Source organism: Mirounga angustirostris, unplaced genomic scaffold (genome assembly GCF_029215605.1).
Source record: "Mirounga angustirostris isolate CCGP_5_RB_7025 unplaced genomic scaffold, mMirAng1.0.hap1 SCAF_14, whole genome shotgun sequence".
NCBI classification, from domain to species: Eukaryota; Metazoa; Chordata; class Mammalia; order Carnivora; family Phocidae; genus Mirounga; species Mirounga angustirostris.
This window is the reverse complement of record NW_026991722.1, coordinates 20,572,093-20,598,135: the sequence shown is the minus strand read 5'-3', so window position 1 is coordinate 20,598,135 and position 26,043 is coordinate 20,572,093. Positions and strand designations below refer to the sequence as shown.

The following is a 26,043-nucleotide window of genomic DNA, read 5'->3' as shown; positions in this document are numbered from 1 at the left end:
GAATAAACCTAACCAAGAGGCAAAGGATCTGTACTCTAGAGCAGAACACTTATGAAAGAGGGCGCCTGGATGTCTCAATTGGTTAAGCGACTGCCTTTGGCCCAGGTCATGATCCTGGAGTCCCAGGATCGAGTCCCGCGTCGGGCTCCCTGCTCAGCGAGGAGCCTGCTTCTCCTCTAACCCTCCCCCTTCTCATGTACTCTCTCTCTCTCATTCTTGCTCTCTCAAATAAATAAATAAATAAGTCTTAAAAAAAAAAAGAACACTTATGAAAGAAATTGAGGAAGACACAAAGAGATGGAAAAACATTCCATGCTCATGGATTAGAAGAATATACATTGTTAAAATGACTATGCTGCCCAGAGCATGTATCTACACTTTCAATGCCATCCTTATCAAAATATCATTGGCATTTTTCACAGAGATGGAACAAACAATCCTAAAATTTGTATGGAACCAGAAAAGACCCTGAATAGCCAGAGGAGTATTGAAAAAGAAAAGCAAAACTGGCGGCATCACAATTCCGGACTTCAAGCTCTAATACAAAGCTGTCATCATCAAGACAGTATGGTACTGGCACAAAAACAGACACATAGATCAATGGAACAGAATAAAGAGCCCAGAAATGGACCCTCAACTCTATGGTCAACTAATCTTCGACAAAGCAGGAAAGAATGTCCAATGGAAAAAAGATACTCTCTTCAATAAATGGTGCTGGGAAAATTGGACACCCACATGCAGAAGAATGAAACTGGACCGTTCTCTTACACCATACACAAAGATAAACTCAAAAATGGATGAAAGACCTCAATGTGAGAAAGGAATCCATCAAAATCCTAAAGAACACAGGCAGTAACCTCTTCGACCTCAGCCACAGCAACTTCTTGCAAGACATGTTTCTAAAGGCAAAGGAAACAAAAGCAAAAATGAACTATTGGGACTTCATCAAGATAAAAATCCTCTGCATGGCAAAGGAAACAGTCAACAAAACTAAAAGGCAACCTACGAAATGGGAGAAGGTATTTGCAAGTGACATAACAGATATAGGTCTGGTATCCAAGATCTATAAAGAACTTATCAACTCAACACCCAAGAGAAAACCAGTAAGCTCCCTACCCTCACTGGGCTTCCTGTCTAGAGTAGTCTGAAGGGTTTCATGGTCGGGTGAGAAGAGCTACCGTACAACCCAGCAATTGCACTACTACTGGGTATTTACCCCAAAGATACAAATGTACTGATCCAAAGGGGTACATGCACCCCAATGTTTATAGCAGCAATGTCCACAATAGCCAAACTATGGAAAGAGCCAAGATGTCCATCAACAGATGAATGGATAAAGAAGATGTGGTACACACACACACACACACACACACACACACACAATGGAATATTATGCAGCCATAAAAAAAAAAAAAAAAAAAAACGAAATCTTGCCATTTGCAATGACAATGACATGGATGAACTAGAGGGTATTATGCGAAGCGAAATAAGTCAATCAGAGAAAGACATGTACCATATGATCTCACTGATATGAGGAATTCTTAATCTCAGGAAACAAACTGAGGGTTGCTGGAGTGGTGGGAGGTGGGAGGGATGGGGTAGCTGGGTGATAGACATTGGGGAGGGTACATGCTATGGTGAGCACTGTGAATTGTGTAAGACTGATGAATCACAGACCTGTACCTCTGAAACAAATAATACATTATATGTTAAAAAAAAAAAAAAAAGATAGTGGGAAGGGGAAAATGGAGGGGGGGAAATCGGAGGGGGAGATGAACCATGAGAGACTATGGACTCTGAAAAAAAAACTGAGGGTTCTAGAGGGGAGGGGGGTGGGGGGATGGGTTAGCCTGCTGATGGGTATTAAAGAGGGCAAGTATTGAATGGAGCACTGGGTGTTATACGCAAACAATGAATCATGGAACACTACATCAAAAACTAATGATGTAATGAATGGTGATTAACATAACATAATAAAATTAAATTAAAAAAAGAATGGTAAACTGCATACTAAATCCCCTCATCAGAGTTTCACAATGTTCAACAGGAATAAATAAACCCATTCACTCTCTTTTAACATCATGTCTCAATATCATTGGATACTTTTATCATTAATTCTTCTAGAACCCTGAGAAGCAGTGATATAGGTTAAAATGCGCCAAGAATTCAGGAAAATGAGAGAACAATAAAGACAGTAATAGTCAGAAAGGCTTAGGAGGAAATGAGACTTGCCTGGAGAAACTGGTTCTTGTTTTCAGACAAGTTTGCCCTCAAGCATTAAAGATGAGTTTCGGGGGCACCTGGGTGGCTCAGTCGGTTAAGAATTTGACTCTTGATCTCAGCTCAGGTCTTGATCTCAGGGTCGTGAGTTCAAGCCCCACACTGGGCTCCATGCTGGGCAGGGAGCCTACTTAAAAAAAAAGAGGGGGTACCTGGGTGGCTCAGTCTGTTAAGCGTCTGCCTTTGGCTCAGGTCATGATCCTGGGGTCCTGGGATCGAGACCCACATTGGGATCCCTGCTCAGTGGGGAGCCTGCTTCTCCCTCTCCCTCTGCCTCTCCCCTTGCTCATAATCTCTCTCTCTCTCTCTCTTTCTCTCAAATAAATAAATAAAATCTTTTTTTAAAAAAGTGAGAGAGAGAGAGATGAGGTTTGGTCTCTTGTTTGCTAAATACTCCAATACCAACAAGCTTGGAACTTAGCTGAAGCATATCCTTGAGGAGCCAGCTAATCTGAAGGAGGAGGCTTGCCAAGGAGGAGGGAGGGTCTGCAAATAAATGCCACCTACTTTATGATGGTGGCCAGGGAGGCAGCCACTAATACACAGGATTCCAGAAGCTAACAAACCTCCCGCCACACCTAAGATGCAGAAAATAACCTTCTCATCTGGAAAAATCTAGTTGATTATTTCAAATATGCTGAGGAGTCCCATAAAAGGAAAGAGCTATTCATTCACTGGGAAGAGGTATTTTCTTAAGAGCAATTCCATAATCCCTCATTATTCTACTTAAGAGTCTTTTTACCTAACAAAGACCTTAAACACTATCTAGCCCAATGTTTATGGAACTCTGATTGTAACCATCTATGAGTGAAATCAACTCAGTAAGTCTGAACCAACATTTTCCTCTAAATGAAAGAGACTGGAATGGAATAGATTAGAAAATATGAGGGCATCAGATAAAGAGCAAGAATAATTCTTTTACTAAATTTTTATGTTTATATATCTATTTGTATATGTATATATGTATATGGGTTAATAATGTCAAATGTAACTGGAAATATTTAAAAGCTAGTGATGCAGCCTAATGCCTCCATTCTATGTATGAGTATATTGAAGCCCAGAGAAGTAAACCAATTGCCCAAATACACACAGCTAGTGAGTGCCAAAGCTATACTCAGACTCTAGCAACTTTGAATCCTTGGTCAGTGCCCTCAGCACTAAGCCAAAATTTTGTTCACAAACAAAACTACATCTCATTTCCACCTTTTAAAATGCACATTCCAGGGCACCTGGGTGGCTCAGATGGTTAAGCGTCTGCCTTCGGCTCAGGTCATGATCCCAGGGTCCTGGGATCGAGTCCCACATCGGGCTCCCTGCTCCTTGGGAGCCTGCTTCTCCCTCTGCTTCTCTCTCTCTGTCTCTCATGAATAAATAAATAAAATCTTTAAAAAAAAAACAAAACAAACAAACAAAAAAAAACAAAAACAAACAAAAAAAAATGCACATTCCAGGGGCGCCTGGGTGGCTCAGTCAGTTAAGTGCCTGCCTTCTGCTCAGGTCATGATCCCAGGGTCCTGGGATCGAGCCCCGCGTCGGGCTCCCTGCTCAGTGGAGAGTCTGCTTCTCCCTCTCCCTCTGCCTGCCTTTCTGCCTACTTGTGCTCTCTCTCTCTCTCTGTCAAATAAATAAATAAAGTCTTTAAAATATAGTAATAATAAAAAATAAATTAAAAAAAATAAAATGCACATTCCTGATGCTAAGCCTTTTTCAAAGATGTATTTTCAATAACTCTTTGTTCCTTGTCTTAAACAAAACTCTAAACAAAATAGTAATGTTGCCCTTTGCTGAGATCTATGCCAGACAGAAATGGAGCCTGAGGCAAAACCCAAAGGTGTTTAATTTTTTACCTTATAAACTTCCTCACTAAATATGACAGAAGGGGATATAGCCAGAAGCACTGTAAAATTCCTATTAAACAATGTATCTCTTAAATAGGTACGGCTTACAAAATAAACCATACTGTCCCATTTTCTCCTTTATGATCTAATTTTCTTGTCAGCAGAGCTTAGGTATTTTTTTCCTGAAGAAGAAAAAGATTACTTCAGCTGCAGTAGTGACTTTACCCCCCAACCAATGAGAGCGTGTTATAAATAATAACAACGTGATCCCCAAGGTTTATAATAGCCTTTAAATTGCACAACATACTCTCAAAGGATTTGGGTCAGGAAAAAAAAACCTGAAAACATAGCATTTTCAATTAAGCTACATACTGGAAAAGTTGGTAAAGAGGAAGAAAATGGACATGAGTTATCCTTGGTTTTGTATCTTCTTCTTTCGATCTTTTACAAATAATTATGCAAGGAACTTCAAGCTACTTAAATTGACCTCTGAGCCTGCAAAAAAAAATATTTATGCTCATGTTTCTGAAGAGAATTCTCTAAAACATTAACTGGCACATAGGAAAATACATGCTGACAGGTGTTTCAAAGACAACTTTTATTTCTGTTTTGTTTTTTCCCGCAGGGTGACTTTGTGAGCCATCATTTCTCTTGAAAGGCTTCTCTCCCCAAGGTGTTCCACATATATATTATAATAATAAAATAAAACATATGCAATTCAAAATGTATGTAAGAGGAAATGTGGACAGAATAGATTTTATAGGATCCCATGGCACTGGCTTGAGCAATGGGGAGACTTTCCATTGAAATGCCATAGTACTCTGAGTTCATGTTATGTCCAGAGGAAAAAGAACTGTCCACCTAAGTGTCTATCCTGTACCAGTTTGTGGGCAATTGGGTTACTTAATATGACAGAATGACTTTGTATAAATCATTCATTAGTCTCTGACACAGCTCCATGAAAGGCAGGTCCTGCCTTACCAACATTTGTCTTTCACATGTTTTCTTTTTAATTCAGTTACTTGCTACTAGGATCTCATTTTCCCATTTAAAAAAAAAAAAGTACAGTGCTCATAATAATCATGGTAATTCTAATTAATATTTATTATTTTCTTTGTGTCATTGTAGACACAATAAAGTAGATGATAAAGTAGATGAATGTAAGTTCTAAGAAGGCAAGGATTTTTGTCTATTTGGGCATCACTGCTTTATCTCCACCATTTTAAATAGTTTCTGGCATATAGTAGATGCTCAGTTATTGCGGTTGGAAACCCCCATTAAACAGTTGAGAAAAATGAGACATAGAAATGTTTCTTGTCCAAGGTCAAACAGGTAGGAAGTAGCAAAGCCTAGATGCTGTCAAATGAGTCTACAATACATATATAATGGTTCATAGTGTTATTTAGTGGTGACTTGCTGCCAGTTATTTCTACATGCTGTGTTTTTCAGAACATCATTTTTAATAATATTTGGGTTTTTCTAATTTGAAAGTTCTTCTCATAGAAAATCTTTTAAGTTCTGAAGATATAACAGAAAATAAAAAATTGCATCCCACTAATTGACAGATAATCACTGTTAACATTTTGGAGTGTTTTAAAATCTCTGATAAATTTCTATGAATGTAATTACTAGATTAAAGGATATGATCTCAAAAATATGCAGTCTGAACTTGGAATTGATAGGACAGAGCATTCTACCCACATAAAAAAGGCAGGAATAGCCCTGCCCAGTGATGATGGAGAAGATGTGTAGTTGCCAGTAATTTGCTAAACGCACATTAGATACAATATTATAACAAGATATTATAATTCTATAACAACATAATGTTACAATGTTGTAATGTGTTCTGTCTTATACAAATAAAGGTATCCTCCCCTGTAGTCAAAACTAACTCTCCCAACAACCATCCATGTGTAGAAGCCATTTTTTTAAGATTATTTATAATGGGAATACTCTATTAACAAATTTAAATAATGGGAAAATGCTTTTCCAGTCTCTTGCCTAAAAGGACTGGGAAGATCAGAAGTATCAGCCGACACCAGAGGACATCCTTCTGACTCCAGACCCAATATTCTTCCTACTATGTTGCTTTATTTTAGTATAGGATTCACCAGTAAACAGGTTAGGCCTCTTGAGAATGAGGCCCAGATACATTCTAATGGGTATTGAAGTCAAAAATAAGGTCTATTGCTTTGAAATTACAGAGTGACCAAAAACACAACAAAGCCCGGGAAAGGCTAGAGCGATGAGGAGAGCAGGAAGGAATGGGAGAAGTATGTTGCTCTGTTTCTAAGTGCTGACTGCCCTAAGCAGAGTCCTGAGCATGCACAGCCAATGAGTAAGAAGCTAAGGGCAACTTTCAAAGGCAGAGATTAGCACCCACCCAAAATGTTCAACCTTCCATGACCTGCCTAACCAAGAGGAACTAAAATTGGATGGCCAAATAACTGGGTTCAAGTTACAGGGAAGTTAAATCTGTACAGAGATATGCACTGAAGTAAAGGAAATGCGTAAGAATGCTCAACACCAGATGGCCTGAGACAGAATTTAGATCAGTGGCCTCTATTTTTCTTTATTTTTCACCATTACCAGGAAAGCAATTGTTTTTAAACATCTACTTCTAATAGAGGTAATTTTCTTTTTTTTTTTTTTAAGATTTTATTTATTTATTTGAGAGAGCGAGAATGAGAGAGAGAGTACATGAGAGGGGGGAGGGTCAGAGGGAGAAGCAGGCTCCTCGCTGAGCAGGGAGCCCTATGCGGGACTCAATCCCAGAACTCCGGGATCATGACCTGAGCCGAAGGCAGTCGCTTAACCAACTGAGCCACTCAGGCACCCCTAGAGGTACTTTTCTTACAGCATACACACAGGTATCACTGTACTCATAGATCATAAACATCATAAACCATATGCCCAAAAAATAGACTTTTTAATGAAATAAAATTAATTTAAAAATAAATGTTAATATTCCTGTTCCACCCACCAGTGGATCATCTCACATCCTGGACTACATTCATGCTCCTGTTTGGTAAGCTGATTGAGGCAGTCTGTGTTTCTAGTTATTCTGTCTTCTTCTTCTTTTTTAGATTTATTTATTTATTTATTTTAGAGAGAGAGCACACATGAGCAGGGGGAGGGGCAGAGGCAGAGGAAGAGAGACCATCCTCAAGCAGATACTCCGACGAGTGTGGAGCCTGGCACAGGGCTCAATTCCAGAATAGTGAGATCGTGACCTGAGCGAAATCAAGAGTCGGACACTTAACCGACTGAGCCACCCAGGCCTCCCTATGTGCCTTCCTCTGTTTGATTCAAGTCATCTTTGTCTTAAGGGAACCTTGCTCGTGATAGTAAATGAAGTTTAATTTTTTTTTCCTGTTCACAATTTTGCCTGATCTAGATTTTTTTCACGCGACAGTCAATAAATGACAGATGATTCCCAACATGCTATGCTGGGTCTCACATCACAATCTCATTCCATGCCATTCCCCAAAGCCAGAAGAGATGAAGAAACTTCTCCTTTCACAAATCAAATAAGTAATTAGTTGCAGATATTAATAGGCATTTCAAAAAAGAAATAGAAATAGTCCATGAAATCATGAAAAGAATAGCTAAAACAATCTTGAAAAAGAATAAAGTTGAAGGACTCATATTTTCCAACTTCAAAACTGACTACAAAGCTACAATAATCAAAACACAGTAGGGGCGCCTGGCTGGCTCAGTTGGTAGAGCATGTGACTCTTTTTTTTTTTTTAAGATTTTATTTATTTATTTGACAGAGAGAGACACAGCGAGAGAGGGAACACGAGCAGGGGGAGTGGGAGAGGGAGAAGCAGGCTTCCTGCGGAGCAGGGAGCCGACGCAGGGGCTCGATCCCTGGATCATGACCTGAGCTGAAGGCAGACGCTTAACGACTGAGCCACCCAGGCATACCGAGCATGTGACTCTTGATCTCGGGTCATGAGTTTAAGCCCCACATGGGGTGTAGAGATTACTTAAAAAAAAAGAAAAGAAGTATGGTACTGACATAAGACGGAATGGGATTGAGTGTCCTGAAATAAGCCCATACACTTAAAGTCAACTGACTTTCAACAAGGATGCTAAGAAAACTCACTGAAGAAAGAATAGTCCTCCCAAGAAATGGTGCTGCGACAACTGGATATTCACACCCCAAGGAAAGAAGTCATAGCCCTCCCTCACACCACATATGAAAATTAACTCAAATTAGATTGGTCTTAAATGTAAGAACTAAAACTATAGAACTCACAGAAATCATGGAAAGATATTTAAAATCACTAATAATCAAAAAATAAAAATTAAAAGAATTAGAAACTATTTTTCATCTCCCTAATTGGTGAAAGATATTCTGAAGATCAGTACAGGCTAGGTCTGGAGGAAAAGGTGCCCTGATGTATTTTGATGATTATGTAAACTAGCAGTAATTCCACTCAAAGGAAACTATCCTTTTTTTTTTTAAAGAGCTTATTTATTTATTTGACAGATACACAGCGAGAGAGGGAACACAAGCAGGGGGAGTGGGAGAGGGAGAAGCAGGCTTCCCACCGAGCCAGGAGCCCGATGCAGGGCTCGATCCCAGCACCCTGGGATCATGACCTGAGCAGAAGACAGACGCTTAACGACTGAGCCACCCAGGCGCCCCGGAAATTATCCTTTTAAGAAATTTGATAAGGATACACAGTTGTATGTGTGAAAATGCTTAGAAAGCATTGCAAAGAAGAGCAGATAATTGTAAGTATAAATGAATATGTAAATGTATATAAATGTATAAATGTCCATCAGTTAGGGTTTGGTAAAAACATACACAATGAAATAATAAGCAGCCATTAAAATTGTTGATGGATACATATATTTTATTGACAAGGAAAGACAGGGATAATTTATTATTATTTTTTTAAAGATTGTATTTATTTATTTGACAGAGAGAGAGAGAGCACAAGTAGGGGGAGTGGCAGGCAGAGGCAGAGGGAGAAGCAGGCTCCCCGCAGAGCAGGGGGATCCTGATGTGGGACTCGATCCCAGGACCCCGGGATCAAGACCCGAGCCGAAGGCAGTCACTTAACCAACTGAGCCACCCAGGTGCCCAGGGATAATTTATTATTAAGGCAAAAAAAAAAGTAGGCATCCCCAGGCCAGATGGGGAATACAGGAAAGGGAAATTAACACTCAAAGGGAATACCCAAAGTGCTAAAGTTAAATTTTGTGTTCCTGGGCGCCTGGGTGGCTCAGTTGGTTAAGCAACTGCCTTCAGCTCAGGTCATGATTCTGGAGTCCCGGGATCGAGTCCCGCATCGGGCTCCCTGCTCAGCGAGGAGCCTGCTTCTCCCTCTGACCCTCCCCCCTCTCATGTACTCTCTCTCATTCTCGCTCTCTCAAATGAATAAATAAATCTTAAAAAAAAAAATTTGTGTTCCTCTCTGATTTTTCATATGTCAGACCTGGCTGTATACTTCTTTCCATATGCTAAAGTTTGATTTTTTTTCTCTTATAAATATTTTCAAGAAGTACATCATGCACTGCAAACAGCTTCCTGGCCAGAAACAATTATTTGGATGTTGGAAATGACAATTACAGGCTAATGTACCAATTCTAAATGGGCTGACAGATGTTGAGAAGGCTGCAAGCATCATTAGGCAGCTTCTTCCAATTATTCTAGCCAATGGCAAGGGGTTCTGATCTTTGGATAATTGGGATTGATAACCCTGAGTTACTGTATAATCCCAAAAATTCTAAATCCTCTATGCAAAAGAAACAATAACAGCCAACATTCCTAACTAATTAGTGGTAATCCTTTGTAGTATAAAACATGAGTCTGAGGAATCCTTCCATATTCACTCTTAGTTAGAACACTCTGGAAAAAGGACCTGTCTGACCCACAGACGTATTTATTCCTCCCAACAAGTTCTCTGGGAACAAGCATCTGTCAACACAACTTAAACATAACCCACCAGGGCGCCTGGGTGGCTCAGATGGTTAAGCGTCTGCCTTCGGCTCAGGTCATGATCCCAGGGTCCTGGGATCGAGTCCCACATCGGGCTCCCTGCTCCTTGGGAGCCTGCTTCTCTCTCTCTCTCTCTCTGTCTCTCATGAATAAATAAAATCTTTAAATAAATAAATAAATAAACGTAACCCACCCAAAATGGAGCAAAAGTCAATAGCTTAGCTTCCCATCTTCTTCAAGAGAGTGTTTACAGCATTAAAACAGCCCATGAAAGATGAGAGATCAACTGTTTTATCACTTGTCATCTGCTTGAGCCACTTTTCATAACAATTGCGGTCACACCTCTGATTGCGCCAAAAAAATTTCCCTAGACACATTACATTATACATAAGTCCATGGGATCCAACAGCTTTTAAAGCCCCAGAGTGAGATAATGCTGAGGACCCAGGCATGCCTCAAAAACTCTCCTTCCCAGGGGCGCCTGGGTGGCTCAGTTGTTAAGCATCTGCCTTCGGCTCAGGTCATGATCCCAGGGTCCTGGGATCGAGCCCCGCATCGGGCTCCCTGCTCGGTGGGAAGCCTGCTTCTCCCTCTCCCACTCCCCTTGCTTGTGTTCCTGCTCTTGCTATCTCTCTCTGTCAAATAAATAAAATCTTTAAAAAAAAAAAAAAAACTCCCCTTCCCTCCCAGGTCTCAGCTACAGCACACACTCTCATAAACTATCCATGCATCACCCATGCGAAGAGGAGATGGACATTCCAGGAAATCAATCCCCATTTCACTTCTGAAATGCTCAGTTAAATGTGGCTGTAAGTCCTTAAAATTAAAAACAACAACAAAGTACGCCTGAGTAAAGTGAATGATTCCAGCAAGTGTCACGTCTCCAAGTGTTAGTATTTCCCAAGGAGGAAGAAGAGGACTACTTGTCAAGTAATTCCAAGAACCACTAATGAAGAAACCTTAACTTTCTACTCTGTCCCATTCATGAGAATTCTGGGGCTTCTAGGCTAATGCTAATGCCAGCTCAATCATCTTAAAGATTTATCCCCATTATATTTTATCTTTTTCTGTATTCTGTCCTTCCACATTCTTGCCACCAACTCTGTTTTTGAAAACCTGTGAGACACTGGGTATGGCATTTTTAAAGAGAATCACTACTTAGCTCTTGCAATTAGGAGAGGGACATATTTAATGTCACATGGGAAGCACATGGGCGCCTACATTTCTGATCCATTGTCAGCTCTCACTCGGATCGGAGAGCTATTTTTCCTGTTAACAGTGGGAAATCATCTTCCTCCAAGCACTAAAAGGTAGATCATGGAAAACACAAGGGCAGATGGCCAAAGTCTTGAGAACAATTGGAGTGGAGGATGAGAAAGCTACGGGAATGAACAACTTTTATCCCATCCTTGGGATAATAATAATAATAATAATAATAATATGACAGTTTTGCTGGACATAATAGGCTTCCTGATGAATATAGTAGACAAATGCTATAAGTAAAATAATTTTTTGCCTCTTCTTAAAAACAAAAACCATATTTTCAGCCAACTGGGGCCATGAGAGAAGCAAGTGAAATCCCGGAATTCAACAATATGGAAAACTAGCACTATGAAAAATACCTCAGAGGATAACCACAATTTACGTAATGGAAGGAGAGATGACCAACTGGACTGGAACAGGGCCCCTTCTGTTTATATTCACTCATCATTTTCTTAAGAGGAAGAATTATACCAGAAACTGATTATGTCACTTTTAATTTGTTGTACATCATTATTTTTTTTTAAGATTTTATTCATTTATTTGACAGAGAGAGACACAGTGAGAGAGAGAACACAAGCAGGGGGAGTGGGAGAGGGAGAAGCAGGCTTCCTGCAGAGCAGGGAGTCCGATGTGGGGCTCGATCCCAGGACCTTGGGATCATGACGTGAGCCGAAGGCAGACACTTAACGACTGAGCCACCCAGGTGCCCCTGTACAAAATTATTTTTAAGTGTACAGAAAACTTGTGTAACTTTCATCCCAAAGCATGAGTTCCATCATTATGAACTAATATATCTTCAAAAATTTCTGAAGTGAAGTCCACCTCCAGATAGCATGGGAAGGAGATCTCTGAATATGGTGGACCCAAGTGACCACAGCAGGCAGGATTCAAGCACCTGACTGGAAAGGCACAGACTACATAAAGAATGGTATCCTGGAATGTCACCTACCTTCTAAAACGTTACTTTATCAGATTTCTAATGTATTTGGGAGTACTCTCTACATTTACTTTGGTACTTAGATGACAAAGATGTAATTCTGATTCTTCTTTCTAAGCAAGAGAAAAGGAGTCCTGTTTTTTAAAACTTTATCTGCTTATATTAACAAGCAAGGTTTCCAGCAGAGTTGACTTCTCTGTACTGACCTAAGAAATGCCTCAGTTCACAAGCAGGATTAGCCTGAGGTGTAACAGGATAGGCAAAACTTTTCAATGAAATAGGCATCATTTTTCCCCTCCCTCCCCCCTCTCCCTTTACTTCTCCTTCTCCTCTTCTTCCTCCTCCTCCTGCTGCTTCTGCTTCTTGTTGTCTTTTGGTGTTTCCAATGCTTCATAGTTATTATTATTCAAATATAGCCACAATTTCTAAGCCAAATACTAGTGTTTATTATCTTCTATTTCAGATGAACCACATTACTGCTGCCTTTCTGAAAAGAGGCAACTGATCAGTGTTTCCCCCACTTTTTATAGATGCTTTGTTCAGATGTCAAATTCTTGCTCTTTCTGAAGGTATCAGTAATTATGCAGTAGACTACTAAATCTTTCATCCAACACACTTTCGTGAAATACTATTATGTGCGAGGCACTGGATGCCTAAAGATGAAAAAAGCAAAGTTCTTGTCCCCAAAAAACTCCTAGAGGAAAAATCAAAAACACAGATTGCACTATAGAAACCTAAGTACCTGGGCGCCTGGGTGGCTCAGTTGGTTAAGCGACTGCCTTCGGCTCAGGTCGTGATCCTGGAGTCCCTGGATCGAGTCCCGCATCAGGCTCCCTGCTCGGCGGGGAGTCTGCTCCTCCCCCTGACCCTCCCCCCTCTCATGTGCTCTCTCTCTCTCTCTCATTCTGTCTCAAATAAATAAATAAAATCTTAAAAAAAAAAAAAAAGAAACCTAAGTACCACTGTAGCGATATGAACAAAGTCCATGAGAACATGAAGGACTTGATCTGGGTGGTGGTTCCAATGTGGTTTACCAGTTGTCAGTAATACTTTGGGACCAGGGCGCCTGGGTGGCTCAGTTGGTTAAGCAACTGCCTTTGGCTCAGGTCATGATCCCGGAGTCCTGGGATAGAGTCCCACGTCGGGCTCCTGGCTCAGCGGGGAGCCTGCTTCTCCCTCTGACCCTCTCCCTTCTCATGCTGTTTCTCTCTCCCTCCCTCTCTGATAAATAAATAAAATCTTTAAAAATAATAATAATAATAATAATAATACTTTGGGACCTAAAGAATGTTCCTATGCTGTTGCTCAGTGTTCTGCAGGAATGGATCTACTTTCCCTTGTCAGGGTTTTACTACCAGAGAGGATTTTACAGGCTCAGATCAAGCATAAGATCACCATTACTGTTCCTCAGGCTAAAGGGTTATTTTTCTTGGATTCATCTCTAGGTTTCTTCTATGCTAATGCAAGCTCAGTGGAGTCTTTGGTTTCATAGGGATGTAAAGCAATTGAGTTATATATGAGTTGGTAGATGAATAAAAAGAAGTAATTCCACGTTGTAGACTTAGAGAAATTAGAATGAAATGGGAAAAAGAAATGAGGAGGGTGGTCAAGAGCTCTTTCAAAATTTTATTAATAATATGCCCAAAACGCTATCTGCGCAATCATGTCTCCATTTATGTATTATATGCCATCTCAAAAATGGGACTGTGAATCAACATTTGAGTCAAATTCTATTTCAAATGTATCCCGGGGCAATTTAAAGAAATAATTTAGTAAATTTCCTCATAAAGCAGAGACTATTTTACAATGTGAATAATCACTCCCTTATTTTATGTCTTATAAGTTGGAGTTTTGTCCAAGTTTATTTAATGCAAGGCAAACTGCGCATTATACTTGATGCTCAAAGAAAAAAAAGAAGTATAAAGGAAATGGCCGTAAACTGGCAAACTATGTCCATATGCATTCTAGTCATCAGGTTCATGACATCCGGTGTTCTACTTTGGGCTAACTTGTACTGAATAGATCAGTATCCCAGCAAATAGGCAGAGTAAGAAAGGGGAAACTCTAGGACACCCTGGTTTAGACAGAGAGAGAGAGAGAAAGAGATCTAGGCCAACACTTCTCCAAGTTTAATGCATACGTGAGTCACCTGGATTTTTTTTAAATGCAGATTCTGATTCAGGAGTTCTGGGGTGAGGCACAGAAGTTCTGCATTTCTAACAAGTTGCTGGGTGATACCAATGCTGCTGGTCCACGGACCATATTTCCGTGGCAAGAATCTAAGCTAAGTTCCTGAAATAGACGCTCAGAAGCGTATCTTGTACTATGCAGTTTGTCAGCAACTTGAACATCCAGGCACAACATCTTTGAGGTCTCCAAACTGTATCAGTGAGGGGAAGAGACAGAGAAAAAGGAAACTCCTTGAGACAGTATTTCCTGTTCCTCATGTTTCCTTCCATTGCAACATTCCCATCCACCCCCACTTTTGCAAGGGGGGATGGGGGAGGGGGTGGGGGGGCTGTTTGGCCCAGGGAGTCAGCTACCATAACATTTTCCGCAGTCTTTGTTGCCTGACAGCAATGAAAAGGCAGGACAAAGTGGAGGTGGTCAAAGGTTTTAGCTTTGCTCTCAGGCAATATCGTTCCACTGAGCCACCCTATGCTCACTCTTTCAACAAAATTAATGCAATGCCTTTACTCTGGCTCTCTTCCTCTCTTGAGATGTCCCCGGAATAGTGCTGGATATGTAAAGTGTTTCCTTTGAACTAAGGCAAAGGGAGTACATAAGCCCCAGAACACCTTCGGGCTCTGAGCGCTGTATCAACTTTGAAACTGTGAGACAATAGTTTGATATTTTTAGAAACACGTATTTAATAAAAAAATTCTAGATATGCCATTGCACCAATTTTTTAAAAGCCATAGCCCAGGGCGCCTGGGTGGCTCAGTTGGTTAAGCGACTGCCTTCGGCTCAGGTCATGATCCCAGGGTCCTGGGATCAAGCCCCGCGTCGGGCTCCCTGCCCAGCAGGAAGCCTGCTTCTCCCTCTCCCACTCCCCCTGCTTGTGTTCCCTCTCTCGCTGTATCTCTCTCTGTCAAATAAATAAATAAAATCTTTAAAAAAAAAAAAAAAGCCATAGCCCAAATAAAGGTATATAAAGAACTTCTCTTTATCAGGGAGGGTCTCGGGATAATGTCTACATGTTGGTTTTCTCAACAAAGAGAACTCCATAATAGGATGTACCTGACATCGCCATTATAAGGCTCCATTTCTATGTGGTTTAGAGAACTCCCTAAAACCACAAGGCAGCCATAACATTCACCAGGACTTAACTTCCCATTCACTTACCCTGGAGTAAATTAGCTAAAAGGATACTCCAAATCAAAATAGCGCCACCTACAAACGGCAGACAGCTCTTCTCCAAGCTGGAAAAAAAAAATCTTGACATAGAAATAAATCAGTATATCAGAACTATGTTTCAAAGACACATTAGACGAAAGCAGGATACGACAGCAAAGATTCTTGCAAAATGGCATGCCGTGCCAATTAATTCTACATTCATTTCTTCTTAAAATCTCCTTCTTGATGTATGTCTTCTGCTTCAAAGGAAATCTGGCATAACAGGAAGCAATTTCTATTGCTAACTACCTTTTCCATGTCCGTGAAACCACTATCAGCGAAAGTGTAAGTTAAACCACTATAACAATATACATACTCACGTAGGATAGGTATTAATATTCTATATGCTAATACACCCTGTAGACGCTTGTAAATATTAAAGATATACAGGGAAGGACACGGGAACATAACTTTTATGTCAGCTTTTTTACTAACGCGGTCTTTAGTGTAAAACAGAACCTGAGACTGTTTCAAGATGTAGGACTTATCTGCCCTCTGGTGGAAAGATGGGACGAGCTCCTCGGGCCTTACTGTTCTGCTTCCCACAACAGAAATTGGCCCACACCTAGAGCGGTTTCTTTATCGAAGGGGCAGAAGAGAGTGAGGGCACGTACTGCATGGAGCCCTGGGTGTTATATGAAAACAGTGAATCATGGATCACTACATCAAAAACGAATGATGTATTGTATGGTGACTAACATAACATAATAGAATTAAATTAAATTAAAAAAAAAAAAGAAGAGTATGAGTCCATCCTGACGATGTCAAAAAGACACATCTGGGGATGTCTTCAGAGTAGTTGAGTCACTTCCGCAGAGACAGAGTTACAGGAGACTTGGAGAGGCCCTGCGTGAGAGGTCATCCTACAGGAAGTTGACAGGCCCCTACTCCTGGTCCCATGACAATGTCCCCGGAATCCAAGGGGAGGAAGCATTTTCAGTACCACAGGGATCCTTCCCTCAGACCGCTCTGGCCCAAGGAGCCCCGATCTCATGTTAGGGTTTTAGGAAGCCAAGGCCACTTATAAAAACGGAAACATCTATCTTCATTGTTATTTTAGAGGCAGAAGGTAGCAGTGCCTTGGAACCCAGAGGGTGTGACACAAAGCTGGGGAAAAGATGTCGCCTCACTTTCCATGTCAGCACAGCATGGTGCCGTCACGGGAAGGGAGCCAGCCGGCCATCTCAGTGCGCTAACACAAGGCCGCAGGGCCCTTCCAGGCGGGCAGAGCAGAGCTCCCCCGCGGTGGCAGATGCTGCTATAAAGACCCACACTGGAACCCAGAGCACCCCCGAGAGCCTTGGCAGAAAACGTCAGATGTTGTCAGAGGAAAGGGATAGGAGAACGCCTTCCATGCAGGGGCTGAGAGGGTTATTTTCATGAGCAACCTGAGATACTCTCTCGGAAGACCCTAGAAATAACTGGCTGCTGGAGATCCTGAAATCGGAGGACAGGAAAGAGCCAGAAGAAGGAGGATTTGTTACTATAAGCGTCTTTTTCAGATCAAGCCGATGTGACCCGAGAAAGTTACATCAGTCTTGTGCATAGTTGGGAACCTTTAAACAATGTCATGGATAAGCCTTGTCACAACTCACCAATATGCCACATAATTATTGTTGCTGCTAAAACAGCAACAGCTCTGATGAATGAAGATAGATCAAGAACTAAGGAAACAGAAGAACTAGTTAAGAATAGAACAACCCAAACTCCACAGAGATTAAACCCTAGAAGATCAATTGTCTAAACCTCAAACACACAAGGAGCCTGTCGGCATCTCTTGTATTTTATTACTCCCACCACCGGAATTCATGTTTGGGGATTATATTTCAATAGGGCTTTTCTTTCAGGTGTCTGATCTCTCCCTTTTCCAAACTCTTCATCACCATTCACGTGACACTTGTTCGTAAGTTTTTACCTGCGAATCTTTCCATGTCACTTTTAAATGCCATTTCTGGGGTACCTGGGGGGCTCAGCTGGTTGAGCGTCAGACTCTTGGTTTCAGTTCAGGTCATGATCTCAGGGTTGTGAGATGGAGCCCCGCATCAGGCTCCACGCTCAGGGAGGAATCAGCTTGAGGTTCTCTCTCTCTCTCTCTCTCTCTCTCCTCCCTCCCCCTCTGCCAGCCCCCTCCCTTCATGCGCAATCTCTCTCTCTCCACCCCCCAAAAAATGCCATTTCCTCCACAGTGCCTGGCACTGAGTAAGGGACCAAGAAGTCTTAAACAAACATATTTTTATGAGTGAAAAATTGTCTAAAGCACAGAAGGCAAACCATTTGAAAAACTCACACAGAAACCAGACTTCACCTTCACTCCTCCTGCTGTTTCCATTTCTTCCTTCAGAATGAATATGACATTGGTAATATTCTAGGAATGGGATATCATTCCTAAATTCTCACGCATAATTCCTGCATTATCCAAGTTTTCTAAAATAAGCATGTGCCACTTTTGACATCAAAATTAAAAGGCAAAAATATTTCAAATTTTCCCCACTTAATTATCTTTCCCCAAACCATTTCCATCTACTTGTTTAGGGCCACCACGTTCCCAGCCACCCAGTGTCAAAGCCTCAAACTTTCCTGGATTCTCCCTATCCCCATTTCTTGCCTCTCAAATGCAAACCATCTCCAGATGTTATTTGGCTTTTGACCTATCACCAAACAAAGGGGTCTGCTCCCAGTCCTCTATACAAATTGTTGGATGTGCTCACTCCCTTTTCGCCACTGAACACTTTCTCCTACCTCCTCTCACCACACCAATCCTCCTCCTTTCAGGCCTACATCAAGGCGCCCCTCATCAGGGACGGACTCTCTCTCTGTGAACCCCCAACTTTATAGTGATGACTTTCTACCCTGAAACCAGGACACTCGTAGTGCACAGGACAGTCTCCATTAGTGTGACTATCTGTCCGGGTTTCGGTGGGACTGTCCTGGTTTGCACCTATATTCCCAGTGAAATACTTAATAGCATCCCCTTTCCCACTCAAAAACACCCCAGTCTGGATGATATAATGAGATCACTCTACTTATTAAATCCACCTTTGCAAAAATCTCACTTCCTTAGCTGACAGTAAACGACTCAATGATGGGAACTTCATCACATTCCTCTGTAACCCATCTGCACTTGCTGGCATTTGCCCATAGTAGCAGCTCAAATAGCATTTGAAAATCAATTGGTCTTGTTATCTTTGACAATGAGTAAGCACGGGATATGCTTATCTTGCTTATAAACAGTCTACCCAACAGATAATTCTATTGGGAATTACCTATCCTACTCCCCACCACCCTCCCCTGACACACACACACAAACAGAGAGAGAGTCTGGCCCAAGTACTCATCCATACTCTTCCACAAGCACCATCTTTATTGGGCTCCTCATTCCAAGTGGGTGCGGCCAGGAGCAGGGCTCTCTTGTGCCTTGTAGAGCCCAGAACTGCACTTCTAGATTTTAAATGCTCTTACTGGGGACTGTTCTGCAGCAAAATTGTAACAAACAGTTTGTCATTAATGATGCTCATGTCTTCTTTAAGCACATCCACTACCTCCTTCATTCACAAAACAATTAATCAGCATTTGTTATGTCCTAGCTACCATGCAAGGTGCTAGAGACACAAAAAACAAGCAGAGAGTCCTTCCCTGTAAGAACATAGAACTTGGTGGCAAAGAAAGGCACTCAATCAGGACACTGCATAACACATGCTATTAAGAAATGCATCATGTGCTAGGGGAGCACATAGCAGAGAGTATCTAATTCTAATTAGTCTACTTGCATGAGTTGGGGAAGGTTTCACAGAAATGACATTTGAGCTGAGTGACCAAATAAAGAATTAGGAAGAAAAGGTACACCTGGAAGATAAATTGCAAGAAATATGTCCTGGAAACAGGAACTAATTAAGTATGCAAAAAACATGCCTGGCAAGGGAGCTGGAATGTGGAAGGGGAGAGGACAGTAAATCTGGCTGGAAACATAGACTGGAGCCAGACAGAGCATCAGATAACATGCTTGGAGTTTGGGGCTTTATCTCATAGGCAAAGAGAAACCAGCAAAGGTTTGTTAGAAAATAGTGCAACTAGATTTATGCTTTAGAAAGCTTGCCCTTGCAGAGAACACCAAAATTCACATGCAGAAGTTTACAGGCTACTTTCCTGTAAGGAGGGGTTGGATGGGGAAGCTGTGTTTGCCAAGTAAATATGCCATTTACACTTAGTGTATGTTTACATGGGATGGCTGGATATGAGTGGTAGTCCAATGGAGATTATGAAGATGCTAAAGTCTTCTCCACCAAATATTCATTCCACTCATCTGGTGCTCCTCATATCCACTCTCTGTTACTGGTTGGATTTTGAGGGGAAAGCAGTGGTGATAGAGGAGGTAGGGGTAGGAGGAGATTGCAAGAAAGGAAAAAGCAACTGGATGGAGAGTGATGACACTAACAAAGTTGGAGAATACGGGAGACCCAGATTTTGGGGAAGTGTAATGATGAGCTTGGTTTTAGACATGTGACATTAGAAGTGTTGGTAGGAGTTCCAGATGGAGGAATCTAAGAGGTTATAGAATTATCAGTGTTAGAGATCAGGGAAGGACTTGTTCTGGAGCTAGAGCCTAGCGTGTTTTCAGCATACAGTACTCATCGGAACTATGGGAAGGAGGATGTCATCCAGGGAAAGGATGGATATCAAAATGAAATTCTTTTCATTGTAGGAGAGATATAATTAAAGTAAGCTGGGCAGGGGGACATCCATCGTGTCAACTTTGATTTGTTGGCAGTGTCTCCCTGGAGCCACCAAGAAAGATTCTAGGGCCACATTCGGACTCACAAGGCTGTTAGTAGAGTGAGAGAAGGTCTAGACATAGGGTCACCAATACCATCTTAGATTTAGGAGGTTGTGAGACACAACAGTGCAAACGAACAGCAAAAAGCCCAACAGCGAGAAATGTTCAACAGGGCCAAGTGCCTCAGGAGATGACCCAGAATCAAGGGCTGGAGAAGGTAGGTGGAAGCTGGACTGTCTCAGTGATGGAGAGAGTTGAGGAGTAAACGGGAGGAGCTGAAATTACCTCAACCCGAGGAAACTGAGGAAACCGCACCTCAGGAGATCCCCAGAGTCTTTCTTCCCATTCCTGCAATGTCTGCCCAGGGATCGCAGGGCTCCATCCCCACCCACCATTTTAATGAGTGCCGCCTTTTCTCACTCTCTCCCACACACACACCGCCCCCCCACACACACCATGCCCGAAAGCTTAACTATCCTTTGATAACATTATGAACTAAATTAGGACTTTTCAAATTTGAAAGACCAAGGCCAAAAGGACATCTGTATACAAAAGGATGCAGTCATGCGAGCATGCGCGCTCTTCCACTAAGAAAATAAAGAAATAGGGCGCCTGGGTGGCTCAGTTGGTTAAGCAACTGCCTTCGGCTCAGGTCATGATCCTGGAGTCCCTGGATCGAGTCCCGCATCGGGCTTCCTGCTCGGCAGGGAGTCTGCTTTGTCCTCTGACCCTATCCCCTCTCAGGTGTTCTCTCTCTCTCATTCTCTCTCTCAAATAAATAAATAAAAAATATTTAAAAAAAAAAAAGAAAGAAAGAAAAGGGAAGGAACGGAAGGTGAAAAGGCCCCAGGCCTCTGCCCACCCTGGGGCGGAGCTTGGAAAGGACGGTGGGAGGGGGCAGCCTTCTGGGTTCCAGCAGACCAGGTGAAATGCAACAAATGTGAAGACAGCCCTAAATTTCAAATCAGAGCTGCCTTTGATTGCAAATGTTTAAACTTATATTAAAGGGAAATGGCCATCAAGGGGATTGCTTCTGGAGCCAGGCTCTGCCTGAAGTAATGGGACTGTTCCCTCATTAGAATGAAAAAGGGACAGAGCTGTGATTGAAACCTCAAGGATTCCGCGCCCCGGCGGAGCTCGGGCCTTTTTTTTTTTTACGCTGCACTGACCCCTAGAGGTTCTCCCTTTCATTCAGAACGTGCTAGGCATCCGGCCCAGGGGAAAATAAATAAATAAATAAATAAGGGGGAAATGCGGCTCTACTTTCTTAAAATCAAAAGGGGTGTGGAGAGCAGGGGAAAAAGAGGAAAACGGGATCCCACTGCCAAGTGCCATCAATTAAAAGCGCCTTAATAGAAGCAAACTTGGTCAGTGCATTTCTCGTGCCCCAAGCGCCGGCAGTTAAGCTTGCTGCAATATTAGACAGACAGATTGGAAGCACGCGATTGCACTTTAAACGCGCCTCTCCGGTTCCCTGCCCCATGTGGCAGCTGAGACCGCAGGCCAGCCGCCAGCCCATCCGGCGCCCGGTCCCCTCCCGGTACAGGGAGGCGGCGGGAAGCTGTGTTCCTGCTCCGCGGACCCAGCGGCCCGGACGTCTGTCTGCACCACCAGCCTTGCTTCTCCCTTTGCCTCCCTTCCCTCTGAAAGAGGAGGTAGAGTCGCGCCAAGTAATCACCCGCGCTGTCATGGGGACGCGTGCGGCAGCGAAAAACTGTGGCGTGTCACACTCCCCCAAGAATCTTTTTTTTTCTTTTTTTTTAAAGATTTTATTTATTTATTTGAGAGAGAATGAGAGAGAGCAAGCGCATGAGAGGGGGGAGGGTCAGAGGGAGAAGCAGGCTCCCCGCCGAGCAGGGAGCCCGATGCGGGCCTCGATCCAGGGACTCCGGGATCATGACCTGAGCCGAAGGCAGTCGCCCAACCGACTGAGCCACCCAGGCGCCCTCCCCCAAGAATCTTAACGACATACTTCCGGCGGCTGAAATTTTGATTTTTAACACGCAGGCCACCGGGGGAATCTGTCCCCATACGGAGGAAGAAGACAGGAAATCAAGCACATGGAACAACGGGGGAGCTGAGATGCTAGGTCTGCAAGTCTGACTTTGGGGGCCGGTGGATTCTGAGGGTGCACTCCCGGGTTGCAGTAAGAGGTCAACCCCACTCAGGGCAGACAGTCCAAGTCAATCCGTCCAAAAGCGGCTGGGATATGGCCTCTAAAATTCAAATGATCCAGTTTTGGTCAGGAAATCTATTAAGTGTCACAAACAGGGACGAAGGAGAAACGTAAGGGTCTTTGGAAACAACAGTTCTAAAACTATTGAAGGGATAAATCTCTTTATCCTTATAAATTCTGGAAGAAGGATTTTAAGCCTGCATATATATGGGTGAATTTTTTTTTTTTCTTTTTAAAAATGAATACCTACGGGGGTTAGGGAAAATGAGGTGGGGGAGGCGTGATTTATAGCCTAAACACTTCAGATTTGATACCAAAAATAAAAACATGGAATCATTAAACAACCCATATCCTGTGGCTAAACCAGTTGCCAGTTTCATGAAAATTACAGTTGTGCCTTCGACACTGTCCCTGACATGATTCATCTGGCGTTTCAGGCTGCCTTTACTACTGATAATTCAGTAATTGATTGGGCAGTGATCTGATTGGATGGGTGACTTAGCTGAAATAATTGGATTGACAATTTCCAATTGATGAGGAGGTTACGCACCATCTTTCACCCATTAGGATCTCATGCATTTCCTTCAAAAGATTCAAGAGCATCATAATTATTCACAAAATTTTCCAGCTTCCCACTGTGGTTGTCCCTCAGAAAGTGTGCCAAGAAGCTAAGCAAAAGAAATACATAAATGTGCAACCATTAACCGCATGTATCCACCTTACTGTTGGCAACCATTAGTCTGAGGCTCCCATTTTCCTTCACAGGGAATCCTGACACAGTCAGTCCTAACACACATAGGACTGCTTGTACCTTCAAATACCTCTTTTTCCCCACACACACTTGAGTTTCAAAGAAGTACCAGAGCAAACACTCCTACCAAGTTATAAGGCTTCCCAGTGACAATTCTAATCTCTGAAAAACTGGGAGAATACAAATCTTTCCAAATGACAAAAAGATGCGATTTATACTTACTTTCCTTTGCCGTTTTGTTCATTAAGCACTTTTCATCCAAGCGACGGAGGCATTTCTTCTTGCCCCATGGGGTTGGAAGGTGAAGACAGTAGAAGTAAAGCAATCAAGTATGGGCGTGAAAGCAGGTGCCGCGGGCTAACTCCTGTTCCCAACTCAGCCCAAAAAGCTGACTGCTCCTTTCATTGGATCTTTTGGCCTGGGAATGATAGAATGTTGTTGCTGGTTCTCAACCTCAGGAGTTTCCTGGGTGAAATTCGAAATCAGCCCCATATGCAGAGGGCAAGGGGAGACCACAGACATGTCACCGCAGATCCGGAGGCGGCAGTTTCGACAAGCAAGGGAACTTACTACAGGAGGCGCATCTTGGGCTCCCCAAGACCAGCAGATCTCTGCACCACCTCTTAAAATCTTCAGAGTTGACACAGGCCTCGCCAGGGTTCTGCCACCACGTAGAGCGTTCAGATGGTCTCAGCAACACCTTACTCTCTCAAGGCTGCATCCTGGAAATTACTGCTCTTGGAATGTACATCCCAACGATAGGGGAGAGGGCGAGGCACCTCCCATTGCTCCGGGTGCAGCTAGAGGGTCAACCGGGGGTTACTCCTCTCAATGACCTTCTCCAACAGTTTCATTTAAAGAAGCTCAGTGACAACAGTATTGTTCTTCCGAAGTCTACGGAAAACTAAAAACTCTATCGAGAATGTCTTCCTTTTCCCTCCAAATGTTGGGTCCTTATAGAATGATTACGATGTGGTAGAAAGCCTGGTAGAGTTTTAAAGATTATTGTTTGTATTATGCAAGTGTTGATTGTTACTTAACTTAGGAGCAATTACCACTGCCCATACATCTGAGTCAAACAATTTAACTTAAATGAGGGATAGTAGTTGCTTGAATGTGTGATTGTAGAAACACGTAACTGTCGGCTAAGTGGAAGCAGAGGGTGTTAAAACGGTAAGTTGCCAAAAGCAACATGCATGCACTGCAAAGGCTGTTGATCACTTTGAAATCCTTCCAAAATAGATTTGGGGTAAAAAGGTAAGTTATGTCAAGGGTTGTGAAGATAATTGATTCTCTGGATGCAAATACCATGGCTTGGCATCACAAGATTTGGGAAAAGAGAGTGGAAAGTAGTAGTTAGCATTCTTAAACAAGGCTGCTTGGATTTGAACCCTGGCTCTGCTGGTAGCTAACTTTATGATCTAAGTTACTTAACCTCTGTGTGCCTCCATTTCCTCATCTATAAATATATTTTTTTAAGATTTTATTTATTTATTTGACAGAGAGAGACACAGTGAGGGAGGGAACACAAGCAGGGGGAAGTGGGAGAGGGAGAAGCAGGCTTCCCACTGAGCAGGGAGCCCGATGCGGGGCTCGATCCCAGGACCCTGGGATTATGACCTGAGCCAAAGGCAGATGCTTAACGACTGAGCCACCCAGGCGCCCCCCTCATCTATAAATATTACCTTCCTCGTAGTGTCCCCGTGAGGATTAACGGAGTTCCTGTTTGTGGAGCGCTTATGACAGTGTTTGGTACATTGTAGGGGCTGTGCAATGCTCTGTATGTGTGTGTGAACTACAAACACAATGGTGAAAGGTGCTTGTTATTTATTGGAAAAATATTCTGAGATGAACAACAAGGCCTTTTCCATCAGCTATTAGATCCTAACATTTTTTTGTGCACTGTGAACCTTTTAAGAGTCTGATAGGAGAATGCTCATAATGCATGACAGTAAGCTTTGGCATAAAATTTCAGCATGTTTCTGGACCCAAAGTAGTCGTGGGCTCTAGATAAAGAGTCTTGCATTAAACTGAAATCAGGTTTATGGTGAAAATATGGTGGCACAATGAACATTAATATAAATTCCAACAAATGTCAACATCTAAGATGTGGTATCAGGTATTTAGGGTGTAAAGAACCAAATTACATCCCCTGCAAAATTCCCATGTTGAGTTCTAAATCCCAGTACCTCAGAATGTGACTTATTTAAAAAGAGGGTCTTTAAAGAGGTAATTGAGTTAAAAATGAGGTCTTTGGGGTAGACCCTAGTCCAGTCTGACTGGTGCCCTTGTAAGAAGAAGAAATTTGGACTCAGACATGCAGAGGGGAAGACGACCATGTACAGGTCAAGGAGAGGGGCCTCAGAAGAAATCAAACCTATCAACCTCTTGATCTGGATCCCAGCCTCCAGAACTATAGGAAAATAAACTGTTGGGTAAGCCGCCTGGGGTCTGCGGCACTTTCTTTCAGCAGCCCTGGCAAACCAACACACAGGGTCATAGAAGCAGTGAGAACAACGGCCCAGGCCACACCAAAGAGCTGAAAGGGCTGCAAAAAAGAGAAGGACACTTATTTCCTTCCTTACTTTGATGTGGGGATATTGGAAAGAAGTGAAGAAAAGCAATTACTATTATGAATTCTACGGAGACCTTGTTTCGAAATACCACCTCTTTTT

At 42.4% G+C, this 26,043-nt stretch overlaps 1 long non-coding RNA gene across 1 annotated transcript in view; it reads right to left on the bottom strand.

Annotated features, from left to right (window-relative positions):
* LOC129046182 (uncharacterized) overlaps nt 1-24,971 on the bottom strand; it is a 479,920-nt gene extending 454,949 nt beyond the window's left edge. The window contains exon 1 of the long non-coding RNA XR_010407143.1: nt 23,591-24,971. This is a non-coding gene — a long non-coding RNA (uncharacterized LOC129046182). The remainder of the gene's footprint in view (nt 1-23,590) is intronic.
* Nucleotides 24,972-26,043: the final 1,072 nt, after the last annotated feature.